A 22,347-nucleotide genomic window follows, 5' to 3' on the forward strand; every position below is an offset into this window, starting at 1 on the left:
AGCTTTATCTACATACATACATACATACATTCATTCATACACACATACATATACATACGTACACATACATACATACATACATACATACATACATACATACATACATGCACAAACAGTGACCATCACCGCACCCACCCCACCCCGCATACAGCAGTTACTAATATTTCTCATCCATACTAACGATGCTGCACGGATAAAGTCGCGAGAGGAACATACAATGCACGAGAAAGATCACGAATGCAGACGATAAACTGTGTGTCCAGTTCGGATAGCCAATTATCATTTTACGTATGAAATGAATACATTGAATAATGACCGTTTTCTGCACCCTTTTTATCGTTTTGCTACACACACACACACACACACACACACACACACACACACACACATACATACACACAGACAGACAGACCGACCGACCATCTAACATGGACTGGTATACTGGAAACTGCAGAATATTTGCTCATTCCAGAAACTTTACTTCACAAGTAGATAGCAATGCATGCTTGCTCCACGAAGACGTTCAGCAGTCTGCGTATCTATAAGGAACAAACGCATGTTCAGAATACCATCGTGAAGAACATGGCATATTTAAAATACTTTCTGCGTAGCATTCACTTTTTATTGCTGTTGCGTTAAATCAAGCTCCACGAGGGAGAACCACTACCTATAATGAATCGTCGCGTTTTGTTTTGTTCTTTTTTGTTTTGTGTTTCTGTTTAGGTTTGTTTTTTTTTTCGGGGAGGGGGAATATCCTTAATAGTATTATACTGTAAAAGTACCAGCAAAATATCGGATTATTTCAAACAATCTTATTCACCTTTTTCCTTCTTTGTTCCCCCACCCCCGGATGCTTGGCTTTGTCTTTAAAACCAACGGGGTTTAGAAAGTGACTGAGATGCATTCTTTAAAGTCATTTTGTTCTTGAATAAACCCAAATAGTGTTTTCTTACCATAGAAAAGAAAGCCATAACTGTAAGAAAGATAAAGAAATATCATATTAGTCTGCAAACAGAATATAATTAAACATTTTACACTCATTTATTTTAGAACAGTTAATTTTATCCAAAATATTGTTCACATGTTATAATGAGTGGTGATTTCAGTATTACACTAAGTTATTATTCAAACTACTAATAATAACGTTAAAGATTTGAAACAAATTCTGGTTGATTATGAAATTCAGGATTTATTTTTAAAAAATACTCAATCTAGATATACAGTTATAGTTAGGAAAGAAACAAATTAAAATCAGGTTTCCACTGTCCTACGGACGCTCTAACCACTTAAGCACCCGGAGCGGTCGATAATATTGTTGACGTTGTGAGCTACATTTTTTAAATTGTTAACATATTTTAGCACGAAGACTGTATTCAAGATCAGCGGCGTAGCAATACATTATACACCTTGCCTGCAAAACATAATTCTGGGGCGTTTTTCAATAAAATAAGTTGTTTGATGAGTATCTCCCCCCCCCCCCCCCCCCCACTTTACCGGATTACCCCCAGACCCCGCGTGGGCGGTTGCTACGTCACTGATCAAGATTTATGAAGGTAGGAGTTATTTCCTTGATTTACAAAAAAAACGTGCTTTATCCCCTTTAACAAATTTGAGAATATACAACACCTAAAATGTAGGACAATATTTATGATTCGACGTTTTGTTTTTAACTGTACAAGGCGCTGAAAAAAAAGATTACTTTTTAAATCCATTTCAGAAAATACAAAATTTCATAATGAACAGATTGAATCACATTCTTAGATTTTATACTTGATACATGAAAGATAAAGGTCCGTTGTAACCGACATAATATCGCGCTATGGATGAAATAGTGATTGTGCACGTGTCTCGGCCATGAATTTAAAGAAGTTATCAGAGTCTGACACATTTCATTTTGGTGTTTTTATCTGATAGACAACTTTTTCATAGTAAATACATAATGTGTATATACTCGATATTTAGCTAATGTTATCACGCTCCTTTCTTCAAAATTCCAGAGCCCTATAGGGGCGGAAAATGTACCATTCTTGCGCATTTTGTAATCTCGCAATCAAGTTTGGTGCTCCCCTACATTCCAAACATGCTTGTGATGAGTACGATAAGGACATACATGATGACAGACAGGTCGATGGATGTAAGCATATCTGACTTTGCTTTTCTAAGCATGAAAATTAATATAGAAACAAACGACCCAAGATAGCTAAATACTGAAGTTCTTTTTTCTTTGGGCCCAATGTCTCAGGTATCTGCATTTTACTGCAGTTACTTACTTTTGATTTTAAAAAGTGTTCAAGTTGCTTGCTAAAATGTAATTATGTACGGAGAGAATATAAAATAGGATGCTTAGGTATACCCCATCGTTGCAAGCCAGTGGTGATAATCCATCACGTTCATTTATCACTCTTGGTTGCCTCTGTGTGTGTGTGTGTGTGTGTGTGTGTGTGTGTGTGTGTGTGTGTGTGTGTGTGATTTGGATTTTTAACCTAGCTTTAACAACTTTTCAGTCATGTCGCTACGATGTCTGCAGTGTGACAGTTTATAGTGATGTCTAACACTGGGGCATCATGCCTCAGACATGTAGCATGTTGTCCCACCCAGTCACATTATCCTGACACCAGCCCGACCAGTCCTGCACTAATATCTTAATGCTAAGCGCCAAACGATGCAGCTGCTAGTACCAGTTTTGTAAGTCTTTGGTATGACTCGGCTGGGGTTCGAACCCGCGACTTCCCGCATCCGAGACGGACGCTCTAACCACTTAGGCCACCGGATCGGTCGGTCACTGGTTTAGAAGTTTCCTCTTGTCTCATGAATATTCATAAATTGGGATTAACCAACCACTGCAAAACGAGAGTGAATTTTTCTCTGTATTGTGACCCGCATGACCTATCTCGTTGTTTGAATGGATCACTCCAAGTTTCTCTTCCAAAGACCGTTACTTCTCGATCGAGAAAGCGGTTGATGTGAAGGAGAATGTAACAATGTGTTGGTGATAACCTATTATTGTTTTATTCCCATTTCAATGAGAAACGAAGAAAAATCAGCATAGGATTCCATCGGTTTCAGTATCCTTTTTAGTCAAACAAACAATACAAGTCAGGAAGTTGTTTCAATGCGCTCGCAACATTAAACTTTGGACTCAAACAGAACACGACGATTAACGAGGTCAGGTTGCAGAAGAGAACTGTGCTACAAGTGGTGCTGATAAAATCTCTCTCTCTCTCTCTGTGTTTTTAAATTACTGAACAAAACCAGCTTGCTCGACAAATTTATTCAATATTTCTTTTGTAGTACATCTATTTATAAAGCTATGTGTGCTTACATGTCCGTTTATTTCATAGCCTTGTCATGTTTTAGTTATCATTTGTATATTATGGGAGTTGGTGTTGGGAAGATATTTCTCAAATCAAGTAATTAGCCAGTTTCTAGGAGCAGACTTCATAATGCAAAATATTCTCGGGATATTTTAAGGTAAAAGTGTTTAAAACTGTGAGATAGGAATACTTTTTTGTATTAGGTGTTTGGGTCGTGTTTTGTGGTGCATGGTGTAAAGTAAAGTACCATTCTTTATTTTGGAAAGGTTATGATGATCGGCCATACAAATGTGAAACTGATGCACATGGAAGTGTCAAATTAGAGTTTCGTGATTTGTGGTCATTAGGTGATAAGAAAAAATTATTTGTAGTATTTACGAGCTCTTCATAACCAGGGTACAGTTCAAATTGTGCATAATAAGTAGTTCGTTTCATGGTTAACTTTTCCTTTGTGAATGAAAGCTATCAGCAGAAATTGAACAGTCAAGTTACGGCTTATTTGTCAAACTGATGAAAAGGTCAATGATTATCCTTACCTGTCATCAATGAACACAACAAGAGTTTCGTAAAATATGGTGTCTTCGTATAAAAAACACGCATTTATGTAAACTCTTTACCCACACCTCCATCTCCACAGATTACACCTGACTTACAAAACGTTTGGTCAAATAGTTTAATGTCAAATCTTAACATTCACGACGCAATCACCGCAGCCTCTGCCGAAAATAATAACAAAATACTTTCACCGTTTACTAAAAGCGGTGAGACAAAAAGAATCTGTTATACTTTTTTATGTGGGTCAACAAAATTCCATGTTAACGATCATACTTCGTAGGCTGTAGCAAGCATTTTCACAGGTAAATTACAGACTGGACGATGCATTGGACCTTTGAACTTTGACATGAGCGTGTATGTTTGTTTTGAACTCAAATTCATTTAGACATTTAATGAGTTTAAATTGCTGCATTCAGAACAATGGAATCTCCCTCTTCTATTTCAAATCATATTATTTGTACCACTAAATGTAGTTGTATGAATTGTTTTAAAATATACCAGCTGACATTATTAAAGTTTAATATGATTCGTGATTTTAATATAATTTCTATTTAAGCTGCAGTACTGTCACTGTGTGTTTTCTGTTAACTATACGCCTCTAACAGCATTTCCCCTTTCCGTCCATCCTTCACGAAATTTAATTAGCGTCCGTCAGACTTAGAACGAAACCCGCATATGGATAAATCACTGTTCCCACAATTTGTATAAGAATTTATTGTCTTTTTCACTGGTACATGAATGCATTGTATGATAGAATCTTGCGAACGCATTTGGTCTAAAAGATTTCTCTGGACCGCCAATAAATTTTTGAAATTAATTATCATTTGAGAGGTTTGAGTGTTGAGAGCATCTGACTACCGCAGCAGTTGAAGAAAAAAAAAAAACTATTGCGATATAGGAGGAGTATAGGGGTCTTTCCAGGAGTCATATGTATGACAGGTATGGGGTTAAAGGAAATTAACATTAGGGATGCCATCTTAAAAGTATGGCAGTTTGCAATTAATGGGAATTAATGCTAAAATATCCATAGGTTTAGACTGTTAGTGAGAGTCTGGATCAAGGGTTATTTAATATAAAGGAATTAACATTACATTTCATTTTGATGCCGTAAAATAATTTTGTTTTAGATATTAAAACGACACCCTCTGGTGAAAGAAAAAGCTGTTAAAAATTTCCATAGGTCTAACATACACATACATTCACTAACACGCCATATGACCAACCAGCACCGTACTACCTAATGACTAAATGAATAACTAATACTCGCACAACCTAATCAATACGCCGCTTGACTGACTGTCACCCACTGATCTACTGACCAACACCTGCATTTACTAACCATGCGCCGTTTGACTGACCATTACCCAGTCATCCACAGACAGACCTATATTTACTTACCAATGCTGTAATAAATTTAGAGTATGCGCATTTGGTTATAGCCCCCCGTTTTAAGGAATTCTTAGATTTGTGTTATTACTTGTGTGATTATTGGAATTCGGCGCAATGAAAATATCCCTAGCTCGAAATAATTAGCCAATTACTAGGATCAAACGTCAGGGAGTGAAGTGTTAATGAGTTTACATGATGCCATGGTTCACTAGTAGTGAATTCAGGCCAAAACCGAATGAGTAAGATAGTCCATATTAAAATCTAGTGGTGTACATTGGTGGTGTGACTGCAGTGGCAGTATGTACGGTAGGAAACCGGTAAATTACACAAAGGAATAAATAAAGGACTCGGCAGATTTTATGTCGCCATAGGGGCAAATATGGTGGAGTTATATTGGCGAAATGTGCGTGGAAAGCATATATTAACTGGACTAAGGTGGCAGAGTTAAAGTAGTATCCAGTGTTAATGGATACTCGTATATTTTCTAAGGCGTGAACGGCTGGCTGTAAGAAAACCTGATGAAGATAAACCATGCAGATGTGCGGTTGATATACATTTGGCAGGTTGTTTTATCTCTGGCCTTGCATTAAATAGAGTAAACTTTAGGTATAGAATGGACACGTTGGGCTTTCTAATTTACAGTTGAAGTTGTATGGAAGTCTTTGGAAGTGTTTGGAAAGTTGGGGTAAACATATGACTTCTAGCGAGAATCGCGCCAGGGTTTGACAACCGCTCGGTCAAGTAAGGACCCTCGGCTTGTAACAATACGTTGTTTAACAGACCGTCATTCACATCTACTAATCAAAACTCCGTTTGACTAACCAGCACTAACTCTTATACCAGAGGCGTAGCTGGGGGAGGGGGGGCAGGGGGGTACATATGTCCCCGGGCGCCAAGGTACAGTGGCGCCAAAATAAGGCTTACAACGTTACATTATAATAAGTAAACAAGGGTAATATTCAAAAATGTGATTAAACGGAGAGGGGGCTGGGGCGCCAATTTTATAGTTCGTCCCCGGGCGCAAAATATCATAGCTACGCCTCTGTCTTATACTAACTAATAAGCCATTTTGACTAAGAAAAACATGCTCTTTCTAGCTAACGGAATGAGTAGTCGTGCGTACACATACAGGAGAATACTATCATCCATAGATTGTGAGTAGAGAAAAGAGTCTGAGTCCTTAAAAATTATACACAAAAATGTACTTATATACTTCGAACACAAGGGTAGGAGTACTCATGCACAATCATATCACCCACCCCACCCCCAGATAGGAGAGAAGGGATTAAGTTTTAATTGTGAAAGATATAAACGACCTCAGAATAAGTTTTAACATTCTCTCTCTCTCTCTCTCTCTCTCTCTCTCTCTCTCTCTCTCTGTTTCTGAAAGAACTGGTGGCTCTGAGATGGGCCTTTGAGGTTGGTAACAAGAATGGTTAGCACACACCATATCTCTTCACTTTTCTGCGTCTCAGTTTTCTCTTGTTCATTGGTCCATATTCTAACACTCTTTTAAGACAACCGTTTCTCTTTAAATATATTCCTAAGATAGAGGCAACTGCTTCAGTCCTTTCCCTGATCGTCCACTTGACTATGGCGTAGACTCCGATCAAAAACATATTTCAGATGTCGGTCGAACTCTCTACATTCATCATCAACATTTTGACTTGTTATGAGAACGGCTGACAAAAAGGTTAAAGGCGCCTCAATAGTAGTCTACGAGTGTGGCGTTCTATGACGTTCTGCTATGAGCTGGGGTGGGGTGCTCCCAATATTTTATTTAAATCACTATGGAACTCCCACCCTGGCTCGTTTGTAGGAAGTGAAATTAGTGATGGAGGGAGGTAAAGCCCCGAGCACCCAGTCAGCAATGCAGACAATTAAATTATTAAGAGCACACATGTGCAATTCAAATGAATAACAATTTAAACGATATTAACTTCTCAACCAATCTTCTTCCTCTTCATGTAACAACCTATCTCATCACGTGATTATAGTGTGAGATGGCTTTCCCATGTACTTGGTTTCTACTGATATGTGTTCTACTCTGTCAATTCCTTTCCTCCTTCCGGCGTTCTCCGTACTACGATTCTTCCTATACTCTTCCCCTTCTTGTCTCCTCCTCCTTCTCTCTCTCTCTCTCTCTCTCTCTCTCTCTCTCTCTCTCTCTCTCTCTCTCTCTCACGATTAGGCTTGTTCTCTGCCCACTGCCTTGTTCTATCCTGTCTCCCCTCTCTGAGACTCGCAACTTAACCACCCGGTAGTTCTGTCCCCAAAAGCTTCCTGCGAAAAACACAAGGACGTTAGCATGTTTCGTTAGCCATCTCGCCTAGCACTAAATCAACAATCAATCGTCAGATAAAGGCTATCTACATCTTCCGTCACGCATTCGTGCACATCGAAAAGCCCCACACGTTCTTATAGAAAACAACGTGGTAATAAATAGCGGTATCCTACTTATCATACAGAAATCACAAATTGCGTCACATCAGTATATATATTCTTAATATCATTATTCTGAACAATGTCACAACAATCAGACGCATTTCTGTACATTACACTCCCACAAGTGTACACAAATATTCAAATATCCATATTATTTAATTTTCCACACTGCAACCATTTCCAAAGTTACAATTCAATTCAACAGTTGCAAAATCTAGAATATCACATGAATAATTACACTAGTTTACTAAGAAGTAACCAAATAGCGAATTACAATATTAATTCTGACTACGAGGTAGCAATCTACATAATCATAGCTCATTTCTCAAGTACGCAAGTAAATTAAACAATACAAAGGTAATTCTACGTACTAACGATTCTAGTAAGTACATATACATACTACACATAATTACAATTACAATGCCGTAATATTCTGCAACAATCAAGCAAATAACTCACTTTACGAAACTTTCTGTCCTTAGAATGTACTAAGGGTTTTCCCGCCAGTTCACGAGTGGCTTCATCGGAGTATATTGCTGCTTGACCAGTACGATGGCTTACAATCACTAATTTGTTCCCAGCCCAAATGACTGTTAAATTCTGGTTCGAATCGATGGCCCCACCCTTCCTCAGTTCTAATTGGATATCAATTCTACCCCAGTCAGTAGAGTTTAACAAACGAGCCTCAGGCCATCTGTCAACGCGGGGAGATTTACCACAGCAACAAGGGTCCTTTGTACTAGAACAAAGTTTCCAACGTCTACATGTGAGTTTTGACACCCAACGAAGCGGGGCTCTTGTACAAACACGAATCGCTACGGTAGCCGGAGGGTCTACATATACATATGGCTGCTAACCCATTCATTTGCTCCTGGCTTACGTAATCGCGGGCAGGCAAACGTGAGAACGAGTGGAGCAAAACTATTTTTTGGGATCATCCAATCATAACGCTTTTGACTTAATTCGTATAATTCAGTCAGTGTTTTTCTATATCTTCCAATCAGAATGCAGCAATCTACAATTGCAGACTATCTTCAGTGCAGTACAATGCTGCAAATGAAGACATTTTGTTGGGATGCGTCTGCAATGGATTCTTTTTATACCTGAAAGATAGTACAACTACTGCTGTTGTAGCAATAATTATTCTCAGCTAGTGATTTTGATTCGAATTTAGCTATTCCCTAATTCTTATACGCGAAAAAATATTTGCCGGTACCGCCGTCACCTCCTTCTCCATCACTGTAATTTTATGATGGTATTAAAAAGGAATATAATATATAATTAGAGACGTTTTACCAATGTCAAACAGCTAAAAGAGGTAAATAAGTGTGTGTTCTTTTGGATTTTTAACGTAGCTTAACAAATTTAGTCATATCATTACGATGTCTGCAGTGTGGCAGTTTAAAGTGGTGTCTAGCACTGGGGCATAATGCCGCAGAAATATAGCATCATGTCCCACCCATTCACATTATCCTAACAGCAGGCCGACCAGTCCTAACACTAACCTCTTAATGTTGAGTGCCAAGTGAAGCAGCTGCAAAACCATTTTTATAAGTCTTTGGTATGACTCGGCCGGGGTTCGAACTCTCGACCACACACATCCGAGAATGATGCTCTAACCACTTAGGCCACCGGTCGAGGAAAGGAAAGTATGATTCAACAAGAGGAATGTTCTGAACAGCGATGAGAAGGAAGGTAGTGGCAACAAACTGTCAGATTTGTTACAGAATACTTGGACGGAGTTAAAACAGTATCAAACTTCTTTTGGCGAAACTCAAGACAAAGGAGACTTACACAGTCCAAAAATTCTAGATATTGCGTGACTACACACCAGCGAGATGCCAGACACTTACTATTACAGTTCCAGTAGCAGCAGCTGCAGAGGAGTACAGCATGGAGGTAGAAAGGGTTAAAGCAATTATAATTCTTGCTGTCAAGATAATATTTATTTCAAAACTCAGCATATCTTTGTTATGACCTCCCAGATCTCTCATAAAAATCAAACATAAAAATTCCTCTTGAACAAGAATATTGATATTTTAAAAGAAGTATTATACAAGACTTCTTCATTTCCTCTGACCACGATAACTTCCTCTCAAAGTCTTTGCAATCTTCCAAAAATCTCTTGCACAAGAGGGAAATCATGATGTCCCTTCTCTTTCAAAATTGGTTAGTTTTAGCAGGCCGACCAGTCCTAACACTAACCTCTTTATGTTGACTGTTACACACTGATCGTTTGCTACACATTTTTTACACAGATAAAAATGGTGAAAACATTGGGATGTATTGGCAGTACTTTTTATCAAAGTCAATAAGAAAACAGCTGATTTAAAAAATACCTAAAAACATCTTAGATACGGTCTGTGAACATTTTTAAAGAAACGATTCCTTTGACCATGATACAGAAACAGCAATTAAGATGATATCATCACCTTCTCTGAAAAATGGTGAAAAACAAAATTCCAATTATTCAAAAAGAAAAGGTGTTCTTTCAACGAGGATGATTTATTCCCACGCTGATAGGATCGTTGTTACAAGTTGCTGCTCCCCTATTAGGTTTGATTGCTGGAGTTCTTTCAGGAGGCAGGTAGAGGTGATTAGAAAACGTCGACTTCTCTAAATGTACATCATACCTGTGGTTCAAGTCCTACTTGGTTAACAGGACACAAATTGTATCTGCAAATGGAATACACTCCAGCCCAGTTGATCTAGGTTGTGGTGTTCCACAGGGGTCTGTTTTTGGACCTGTTCTCTTCATTCTGTACACTCAGTCGCTCTCAAGTGTCATATATCATCATCCAGTGTCTCACCAATTGTACGCTGATGACACCCAAATATACAAATCTAGCCACCCAACTGAAGCTGATGCTACCATCCAAGGTGTAGAGAGGTGCATTTCTGATGTGAAATCATGGATGACATGTAACAAGCTGCAGATGAATGATGATAAAACTGAGGCCATTCTGATCACAACACGAAGACTTTCTCATTCACACCCTTTACCTCAACTAATAAATATCAGCAACTCCAACATTAAATTCACACAATCATTAGGAAACCTAGGTGTTACTCTGGACAGTTCTCTCACATTGCACCAACATGTCATGAACCTATATGCAAGGCTGCATATCTTGAGCTGAGACGCATCAGCTCAATTCGCAAATATCTTTCAGTTGATGACACTAAAACACTTGTGTGTTCATTAGTACTTTCAAGACTGGACTATTGTAACTCAATTCTGTCTGGTTCATCTCAATATCTACTCCAGAAACTTCAAAAAGTTCAAAACACAGCTGCTTGGATCATACTTATGTAGCAGAAGCATATGTTTTATAATTTTATATCCATGTTTTAATTAGGCAGAAGTAGGTATTTTATTATTTTATGTAGTTAATGTTTATTATTGAGTGAAATACAGTCATCAGTTGCAATTTTTGTGTTATTCTCATTTTACACGTATTTAGCCATTTAGGTAACCTTGAACCAGGATTATCTGTTAGAGTTTTGTTCACTGAGCAATGCAACTACCCTGATTGCTGGTCATGCTGGGTTGTTCTATTGTATGACAAGTGGTAAACAACTTTCTGATTGGTTAGTTTGCTACTTGTCTGTATAAACAACATAGTATGAACAGCATATTAGTGGTCAGTCCATTAGAGTTTCTGAAGGGTGCTGGTCATGGCATTGCATTAAAGTGCTATGATTCTTGTGCTTGCAAGAAAATGTAAATTGGCCTTTATCCCATATGATAAGGGTGTATTTAACAAAGCAAGGAGAAATTCTCAATCTCCACCTATCAACCCAATAATGCACAATAAATCCAATACTGAACAAAATACTGGACTTGTATCGTCTCACCAATGAGTAGAAGGCAAGTGCGGTAACACTTAGAGTACCACGATCAAAGCACACCTCCCCGCTGCTCTGTACCCTACACTGGCTATCCGTTCGATCCAGAATCAAACACAAAATTTGTTCTGTGTGCTACGTTTCACTGTCGGACTCTTGTCCAACATACCTATCCAATCTCACCCATGTGTACACACCAGCAAGATACTTACGCTCCTCTTCTGACAATCGTATACTCATTATTCCCACTATGAAAACAAAGTCATATGGACAGCGTTCTTTTGCATACCAGTTCCCAGCAACGTGGAATGAATTGCCCGCTGAACTTAGACACAAAGACACATTGATCACATTCAAGAGGGCTCTCAAAGCTCACTTATTTCGACTGCAAGAACAAAGTTAAAGACTTAATAAAGTTTCCTACCTGAAATATTCTCAGTATGTTTTTTATTTTTTAATGTTTTGCTAATTTCATGGTGTTTGTTTTTGTAATAATATTATTATGTGTTTTTTATCTTATAAATGTTATCTAATGTTGTAAAGCGCTTAGAGCTTCTAAAGATTAGGCGCTACACAAAGTCCTCATTATTATTACTATACCTATTCCGCTGGGTCTTATGGAAGGGCGACAGTTAAATTTAGTTGCTTAAAAACATTTAATGGAACACCATTGTTATTACCAACAATAAATGTTGCACTTACCTCCTGCTCCTGATTTCAACCCAGACGTAACACTTGCAACAATTTACAATCGTCGATGTCAGGAACAGAAAAGTAGAAAAATAAGACAGTGAACACATTCATGCTTTCAACACTGAAAATCCTGAAACCAAAGCCAGGAACAAGAGACCTTTTTAAAAATCTTGAAAAAACTTGTTTAGAAATATTTTACACATAAACATTCTTGTCAAAATACTGACGCTTTACCACGTCTGGTCAAAATGTATTATATATCGTGAGGCTATAGTATCCCCTTTCACTACTAATGTATTATATATCGTGTCATCGTAGCATCGAAACTGTTTGAGAAGAAATGACGCTTCAAAATCGAAGTGACTATATATGCTTTATTATTTTGACAGTCGGAGACCAGAAAAAGAAAGAAAATTTAAACTCGGGAAATTGGATTCGCTTTGAACGAACAAAACTCACTTTTGACCAATGCAATTTACGAAATGGATAACTGAATTGTTTTGTATGACAGGAACAGTGCGTAAACGTGATCTATCTTTTCTATAAACTATGATTAATGAACGGATAAATATTAAAGGGAAATTTTACTTGTCCGAGTTACGACGAGTGACCAAGAAAGATGACGAGATGATATCGAAAGCATTATTGATCAATGAACAATTAAAGTGACAAAACATCAAATCCAGGAAGTTAAATGCCGTTAGACAGGATATCCTCCGTATTTTGATTCTTAGATTACAGTTTCACAAACCATCGACAATATAAAAAAAGTAAAAGTTACATACATGCCGATAAACACTGCAACACCTTCTCTGTGGACGTGGTACAGAAAATGTGTAGCAAACAATCAGTTCGTCTTTTTTCTAATAATTGTTTGTGGGGTATGGTTTCACCTGAGCAGCCATTCCAAATTTGAATTTGCAATAAGGAGATATAGAACTGCGGACTATTTTACTCAGCATATAATTGGCTATCATCTTCACATCCCTCGTTGAAATGTTCTGGAACTAGTAACAACAACGGTATCCACACCAACGCTAAGCGCAGTGCTTAAGATCATGTCAATCCTTTGGAATCCTGGGGAAATCATCTTCTGACATCGAGAGACTCCTCAGAGAAAAGAACCATCGAACAAAGAATAATCAGTTTTATTTAACATTACCATCCCGTGGATTTGTTTCCCGAGGACAAATTATGTTTTTCCACAGCCAAATGTGCTGCTATTCTGAATAGAAATACAGATTTAGTTCCTGTATATTAAATTTTACTTGCAGTTCACATTGAAAATGTAGGTCATATTCTGGAAACCAAAGGCCATACAATTTATATTGTAGGTAACAGTTGCTTTGCCAATTAATCAAATGACTAAACAAACACCAAAAACAGTCATTCCTCTGCCAGAGTGTCCCATGTTAGTGCAACAGAATATATTGCAACAGTTCCGCTATCTAAGGCAAATATTTGTAACATATAATTTAGAACAACGTTGAAAACAAAACAATTGATCCCTAAAATCAATATAATTTTTTACACGTACTTGAACATTTCGTTCTGTTTGAATATCTTTCATATATTGCATTGAAACCTAACATCATGGCTGGATATTGCATACAATACATATTTACGGATTATAAATGATCTTGGTTGGAAGAATGATAGCTATTATACTGTAATAAATTTGGAGTATGTGCATTTGGTTATAGTGCCCGTTTTCAGGAATTCTTAGATTTTTTGTGATTACTTATTTGATTATTGGAACTCGGCTAGTTGTTGTTGTTGTTGAGTTTAATTTTAGTGGCGTGCGCACAATTGTGCATGTGCCACTTTTTCCTGACTGCACCGCAGCCTGCTAGTTGTTCCTGGAGAAGGGAATGGTGCCACCTCCCCCAGGCTTTTATGGATTCAAGGAACCCTGATAGTTTGGCCTCAATCTATGGGTCCATAAAGGTCCCTTACAGTTGAATGGTTGGCTGTCATTAGTGGGAAGGAGAGCTCGGGAACGGTGTTGCTGCTTTACATCGCTGGTTTCTTGTTGCATTTGCCTGGTGTTTCTTGCGATTTATTTATTTTTTTCGATTTTTTTTCTTCTTCTTCAAAATGCTCTAAAAACGGGGGGTGGGGGTGTTCTATGCTGTTTATATAGGTTCTTAGTAGAAATCATGTATGAAGAGAGATTTTCAAGGTTATTATGGTATTACTAGTCGAGGTGTTTAGGGTGTGCTTCCTACGTTATGTTATTTATAAGTTTTTAGATATTGCCTCTTTAAGTTTTTTATTTATTAATGTTTTTAGAGATTGAATGTTATTTATACTTTGTTTAGCAAGAGACCGGAGTCCTAGCCGATTACTCGGCCAGTTAGCAGGAGCAAACGTTACGGAGTGAAGCGTTAGTGAGTTTCCATGATGCTATGGTTTGCTTTTGGTGAATTCAGGTCAGAGCTGCACGAGTGTCCCTGTCGTTCCATAGTCCCTATTAATATCTAGTTGTGTACATTGGTTGTACGACTCCAGGTGCAGTATTTATGATTGGACACTGGTAAATTACACAATGAAATAAGCAATAAGGGACTGTTCTGTCGTTGGCAGATACCGTTTATGTCGCCATGGTGGCATATGTGATGCAATTTTACAGGCGAAATGCGGCTCAAAACTATGATCTGATTTGCCTAAGATGGCGTAATAAAAATAGATCCCTGTGTAGGGAAAAGTTGAATAGTTTTTAGGCGTGAAATGCTGACGGTACGAAAGGTTGAGAAACCATGCAGATGTGCGGTTGATAGATAATTGGAAAATTTTGAGATCTGTGATCTTGTATTGATTAGAGTAAATTATTTATAGAATGGACACGTTGGGCTTTCTAATTTACAACAGATTTTGTATGGAAGTCTTTGGGTTTAGGGGACAAATTATGACTCCTAGCGGAATTGTGCCAGGGTTTGACACCGCTCGATTTAAGCAAATACCCTTGGTTTGTAACAATACTTGCAAATCATCACACATTTACATAAATTTAACCTGAATGACCAGAAAGCTGTGATTCATAATACGCTTTTTTTGCATGCATATAATGTATGTTCAGTAAGCATTGATCTTTCATATTATCAAGATTCTGAACACAGCTCCCAGATGGAATTGTATTGTTGCCACTAAAAATCTACACGGATAACTAAGGGTAACAAGGATAATAAAATATTTGCAGAAAGAGCAATGTAAACTAGACATACGAGAGCACGAGTCTGACGAATATCATTGTAGGGGATATAACCAAAGGAAGCACATTTACATATTTGATTAAAGTTATGCCCCTTATAAATATACTTTGACTCCATATGCTTGAACAATTTGTTTTAATACATTAGATTTACAAATGGTATTACCTGCTATCATTAGAATTTTTAAACATATGCACACACACATTAAAAAAATATGAACAAATGTGATTTATTACAATCAATCGACACCTGATAATAAACACATAAACACTGGACAAGTTACATAAGTTTACATGATCACTGTATCAAGTAAAATAAGAAAAAAATTTAATACGTGAAGAAACGACAACGTTAATACCAATAATAATATCATACAGGTTCGAGAATTTTTATTTTGTACTCTACGGAGTACCGAACCCAGATCCGCGGGTAAACGGCACCCATCGCCTTACCTGCACACACGAGCCCATATTCCCTCACGACTAAGCACACATCACCATTAAATGATGTTACTCAATCGGTGTTATATGCATTCGTGTGTAGCAGACACACTCGCATGACGACCTAGTAATTAATTCTCATGTATCTACACAGTCATTCTGGATTCCTATGAAAGAAATCAAGGTACATAGAAGAAACAAACCCAGAGAATTATAAATATAAACCAGACAGAACGGAAATGGCTATCCCTGGATACCAGTAGTAAATAGGGCCACCATAGGGACAATGGGAATTAGCATTACAGACCGCCCCTGGGCCACTATAGGGACAATGGAAATTTAACATGGAGAAAAACGCTGGGCAACTCTAGGGACAATGGGAATTTAACATGGGGAATAGAGTTTGGGCTTGTCTAGGGACAATGGGAATTGAACATGAGGAATAGAGTTTGGGCTTGTTTAGGGACAAGGGGAATTGAACATGGGATTTTTTTTATTTTTTTTTAAAAAAATTTTTAAAAAAAGGGGTAGGCAATTGAAAAGTCATTCTCTTTTCGAGAAATATGGCTGGCCCTGAAAAGGGCCTTTGGGTTTATGTTAATGTAGCCATTAACATAAAGGGCACCGCATTGGTCTTCTTCTTGTCCTTAGGCTGCGTCTCACTGTTGGCCCGTAAATCAGGACTCTTTTGAGACATCCTTGTCTTTCTACGTAGATCCTACGTATCCACAGACTGGTGTCTGTCCTGTGGACAACGGTCCACTTGGATCGGACATACATGGGTATGTCCGTCCGGAACATCATGGAAGACACAAGCGTAGAAGATTGCACATCGGTCCACATCTTGAAGCGACGAGAACAGGTGAATCAATGCACTGAACTGCGCTTATTTATAGGTAGAGGAAGGATTGAAACGGATTGAGTTCATTCACCAATCCGAACACGCGTTACAAAATTCAGTCAGTCCGCATCCAATCCGAAGAGAGCAGTCTGTGACGTCATGTATTCTATATAGATTCGCTAGCGCTTATGTGCAGTCAATCTATGCGACAGTGATTCAACATGACGGAAACTCAGAAAACGATCCATTGGGGTGCACCAGTAGGGGAGACTGCCCAAGGGAACCCGGACTTACTTTCAGAAGAGGTGAATTGGGATTTTGTGGATTTTCTCTCCTCGCAAGCATTTGTTCCGGAACCTTCGTTACCTTCTTCATTACCGCAAGTGGAGAATTTTAGGCAGAGACAGAAAGAAGAATTGGAGAAATTTATACAACGACAAAAGGAAGCGGAACAAGCTTATCTCCTACAGCAACAGCAAGAAGAAGAGGTAAGAAAAAAACAACAGCAACAACAGCAAGAAGAAGTAGCAGCAAAGAAACAAGAGGGTGAAAATCAAACGGTCACGGTATTGTTGGATATTTTAGCGGAGTTAAGAAGTCTGAAACAAATGTATCAGACTTCTTTATTACGACCGAAGAGAATACGACCTTCCCGAGCTAAACACGTCAACCCTGTGACTAAGCCTACCGTACCACCCTTAGTGATTTCAACCCAATCATCATCAACATTACGCAGTCCAGAAGTAGGCCTTGGCCGTGGCAAAGGCTTAAGGCAGTTAAAGTTGATTGCTTAAACTCACCCCTACACCATAAAGAATAAAGGCCCTTTTCAGGGCCACCCACGTTTCTCGAAAAGAAATACAATTTCAATTTGCCAATAACTCAAAAAAAAAAAAAAAAAAAAAATAGTAAACAGCCCATTTTACCCTTATAGTACGTGTCTTTGTATGAGTGCGTGAGTGTACGTTCTTATTTTAAAATCAAAACTCAAAGACACTTACCTTATATCATTAATTTATTATTTTATCCATTTTTACAATCCAATTCACAATTCACAACACATAACTTTAATAAAAAGTTCATTGACTTCTTCCTTCTTCTTTAGTCTCTCTGTTTTTCAAATTTCTTCACCGTCTTTTCCTCATTTTCTTCCCTTCTTCTTTTCTTCTCCTGTTTCTTTGCCTCTTGTAAATATAATTGTCTTCTTTCTTCCTCTTCTTCTTCTGAAGAATCCCTCTCTTCTTCCGAAGAATCCCTCTCTTCTTCTGAAGAATCCTTTTCTTCTGACTCCTCTTGTTTCTTTTTTGGGCAATCTGGAGACCAATGTCCTTTTTCTTTACAATAATAACAGGTATCTTGACTTTTGTCTTTTTTAGTCCCTGTTTTTTTTCTTTTTTGACGGTCTGGACACTCTGAAGACCAATGCCCTTTCTTCTGACAGATATAGCAAGTATCTTGACTTTTATCTCGAAAGGAAGGAGAGTAGTCCGTGGGGTGGTCTGAAGAGAATTTTCTAATGACCCCTCGCAAAGCTCTGATGAAACGTTCGATTTGGTTAGTCTCTTCCATCGTTGTGCTCAGCTTGAGAGTGAAATGAATAGTGAAAGGACAAGACACACACCCTTTTATATACGCTGGTCTGCCATGACTATAAATTAGTCTATGGTGTTTAAACTTGAGTCATTTGACGTTTTTCACTCAAGATGAAACGATCCTATTCATTCGAGAAGAAAGAAGAAGAAGAAAGTAAGAGGCAGAAACGTGATCTATCGCCTCGTACCAGGGCTGAAATCTTGGTACAAATTCATGCCAGTGATTTTGAAGAGGACATGAGTGAACCAGAATTTGAAACCTCTAAACCAAGTTCACCACCCTTAGTCAACCCTGAAAAATACTATTCGATTCGAGAGACGGAAAAGCGCTCCTCTAGAAAATTTAGAACCACGGCTTACACCTACACAGTGAAGTTTAAAGATTTCAAGGCTGACGTACCATTGGAGAAAGCAGAAGGGTTCATCACCGAGATGTGGGATTCTTTGCTCACCGCACTCAAGCGACAATGTCAACCCAAAGAAGACGATCGCTTGACACTATCCATAGATCACGACGGCTTGAAATCCCCTGTTTGGATCGAGTTTAGCAGACCCGCAGAACTAACCCCTTCCAAAGTCATGGACAAGATTCAACACGTATAACAATCTAATGATCAGTTTGACATCACCGATGGTAAAGCCACACTGAAAATGGCCCACGTCTCTCCTCCTCAAGGGACTGGACGCAAAAAGATGTTATTGGTGGACGATCTTCGCAGCACCAAAAAGAGTCTCGTCCAAATTAGCAACCCTCAAGACCAAATGTGTTTAGTCCGTGCCATCGTGGTGGGACGAACCTATGCCAACAAGAACGACACGGTAGAATGGAAAAGAACCTGGGAGAACATTCGAAAATCGAACCGAACCAAACAACGAAACGAAGCAGAACTCCTGTTGCAACAAGCTGGCCTGTCCAAAGATAACACCCTGTGGCATTCCTGAGATGCAAAAATTGCAAGATGCCCTAGCTGCACGCTACACCTTGAAAGTTCACCCTCAAGAAGTGCGTGGGCCTCTGTTGTTTCGAGGCCAAGATTTTAAGGACGGAAAATACATTCATGTTTATTATCACGATGACCATTTCGATACCATTACCAGTATCACCGGATTCCTGGGATACAGATATTACTGTGAGAAATGTGACCGTGGTTATAATAATCGAGAGCAACACAAGCATTGTGGAATGAAATGCCCAGGATGTTTGGCCTCTCCACCCTGTCTGAGCGAAGAACCAGTGCCTTGTTCAACTTGTCTGCGCACGTTTGTCAGCCCTACCTGTTACCAACAACATTTGAAAACACAAGGTTCACAGAAGAAATGTGCTTGTCAACTCCTGAAATTGTGCCCTACCTGTGGACAAGGCAAATGTACCAATACTGCCAAGGCACACGTATGTCGAGGAAAGAAAAAATGTCACATTTGTCACCACATCGTGGACTTGGAACACCAATGTTACGTGCAAAAATACCAACCCCCACCAGAGAAAGAGGACGGTCACAAGAAGAAAGACAATTTTATCTTTTTCGATTTCGAATGCATGCAAGAGACCGGCATTCACATTACTAATTTCTGCGTGGCTCATCGAGCGTGCGAGAAGTGCATTCAAGAACCTATCTTCAGTCATTGCCCTCACTGCAGCAAGATTCCTGGAGGGCGTGAACAAATCTTTCGGGGACCGAACACGTTAGCCGATTTTGCCCAATGGGTTTTAGACCCCATCGACAAGACGTGGAGCCAAGAGGACATCGAACGTTACGGAGATTGTCATCGTCATGCCACGGTGATGGCTCACAATTTCTCCGGATACGATGGACAGTTTCTTCTCAGATGCTATACGGAACAAGGCACCGAGCGTCCTAAAGTGACTTTGAACGGAGCCAAAATCATTTTCATGCAAGTGGGACAAGTACAGTTTAAAGTTTCGATGAGTTACTTGGCCATGCCTTTGAGTCGAATGCCTAAAACGTTTGAAATGACAGAAATGGCTAAAGGCTACTTTCCACACTTTTTCAATACGGAAGCCAATCAACACGCCGTTCTACCCCATTTACCTGAGGCTCACTATTACGACCCCGACAACATGCGTACCGAACAACGAGAAGCTTTCTACGCTTGGTACCAGGCTCACGCCTCGGACCCTTTCGACTTTCAGGAAGAAATGCTAAAGTATTGTCGTTCCGACGTGGACATTTTACGGCGTTGCTGTGGAAAATTTCGAGAACTGTTCATGGAACACGGAGGGGTCGATCCTTTGAAAGAAGCTTGCACCATTGCCAAAGCGTGTTCCTTAGTGTACCGACAACGATTCATGCCTGAAAACACCGTAGCTGTCATCAGTCCTCAAACGACCAACTTTGTCAAACGTCAATACTCAGTCAAAGCCCTACGTTGGTTACATTACTTGTGCGACAAGGAAGACAAGTGGATTCAGCATGCCCGCAACGGAGGGGGTGAAAAGACCATCGGAACGTATTGGGTCGATGGCTGGGACTTAGAAAACCCCAAGATCGTGTACGAGTTTAACGGTTGCTTATTTCACGGATGTCCCGTCTGTTACCCTGATCGTAGCACTAAAAATCAGTTTTTGCAACGAACCATGGAAGACTTGTACCAGGACACTTGTCAGCGGCGCCTAAAGTTAGAACTGGAAGGATACCAAGTGGTGGAAATGTGGGAACACGAGTACGATCACCGTATGAAAACCGATCCCGAGTTTAAACGCCTCGTGGAAAGTTACCAGTTCATGGACCCGTTGAACCAGAGGGATAGTTTGTACGGAGGAAGGACCAATGCCACCTGTTTGCTGTACCAAGCCGACAAAGAGAAAGGAGAAGAAATCAAATACTTGGACGTGTGTTCGCTGTATCCCTACGTGTGCAAATATTGTCGCTTTCCTGTAGGGCACCCGCAATTGCTGACGGAACACATCGACCTGAAAAACATTCGACAATACGAAGGTTTGATCAAGTGTAAAGTTTTGCCTCCCACGAACCTATACCATCCCGTCTTACCTCACCATTGTCAAGGCAAACTGATGTTTCCCTTGTGCCGTACTTGTGCCGAAACGTGCAACCAAGATCAGCCTTGTCAGCACACCCAGGAAGAACGTGCCTTGACGGGAACCTGGGTCAGCGTAGAATTGTTCAAAGCTCTGGACATGGGATACCAACTGTTAGAAGTGTACGAAATTTGCCACTTTCTCAAGACACAACAGTACCACAAGGGTGATCCCAGTCAGAAAGGCATTTTCGCTGACTACGTGGATGCCTTTTTGAAACTGAAGCAAGACGCCAGCGGCTATCCTTCCTGGTGTCACACTCCCGAAGACCAAATACAATTCGAAGAGAAATAGTATGAACAAGAAGGCATCACTTTAGACCACATCGAGAAAAACAAAGGCAGGCGATCGTTTGCCAAAGTGATGTTAAATTGCTTGTGGGGTAAAATGGCACAACGCCCGTGTTTACCCAAGACGGAATATTTGACAGAACCTTCCCGCTACTTCCAGATGATTCACGACAAAACCAAATACATGAAACACGTGGACGTCGTTCGAGAGGATTTGATCTTGGTCAATTACGAAGAAGAACTGGACTTTGTACAAGACGACCCTTTTGGAAATGTCATCATTGCGGCTTACGTGACAGCCCATGCTCGCTTAAAATTGTACGAAGCTTTAGAACTGTTAGAAGAACGCGTCCTGTACTTTGACACGGACAGTTGCATTTACATCCATCACCCGATTCAACATCACCCTGACATCGAAGGAGACCGTTTAGGAGCCTGGACAGACGAGCATCCCGACGACAAGATTCTAAGTTTCGTCAGTGGCGGTCCCAAAAATTACTGCTACGAATACCGTGACAAACAAGGAGAAGTGCACACGACGTGCAAAGTGAAAGGACTGACTCTGAATCATCGTACCAGTCGAGTGGTCAACTTTGGGGTATTGAAAGAAGCCTTGCAATCGGGAGAGGATGGAAACTTTAAAGTGACCACTTACCAACCGAACAAGAT

Source organism: Sinohyriopsis cumingii, chromosome 12, assembly GCF_028554795.1.
Source record: "Sinohyriopsis cumingii isolate HCF-2022 chromosome 12, ASM2855479v2, whole genome shotgun sequence".
Taxonomy (NCBI): Eukaryota; Metazoa; Mollusca; class Bivalvia; order Unionida; family Unionidae; genus Sinohyriopsis; species Sinohyriopsis cumingii.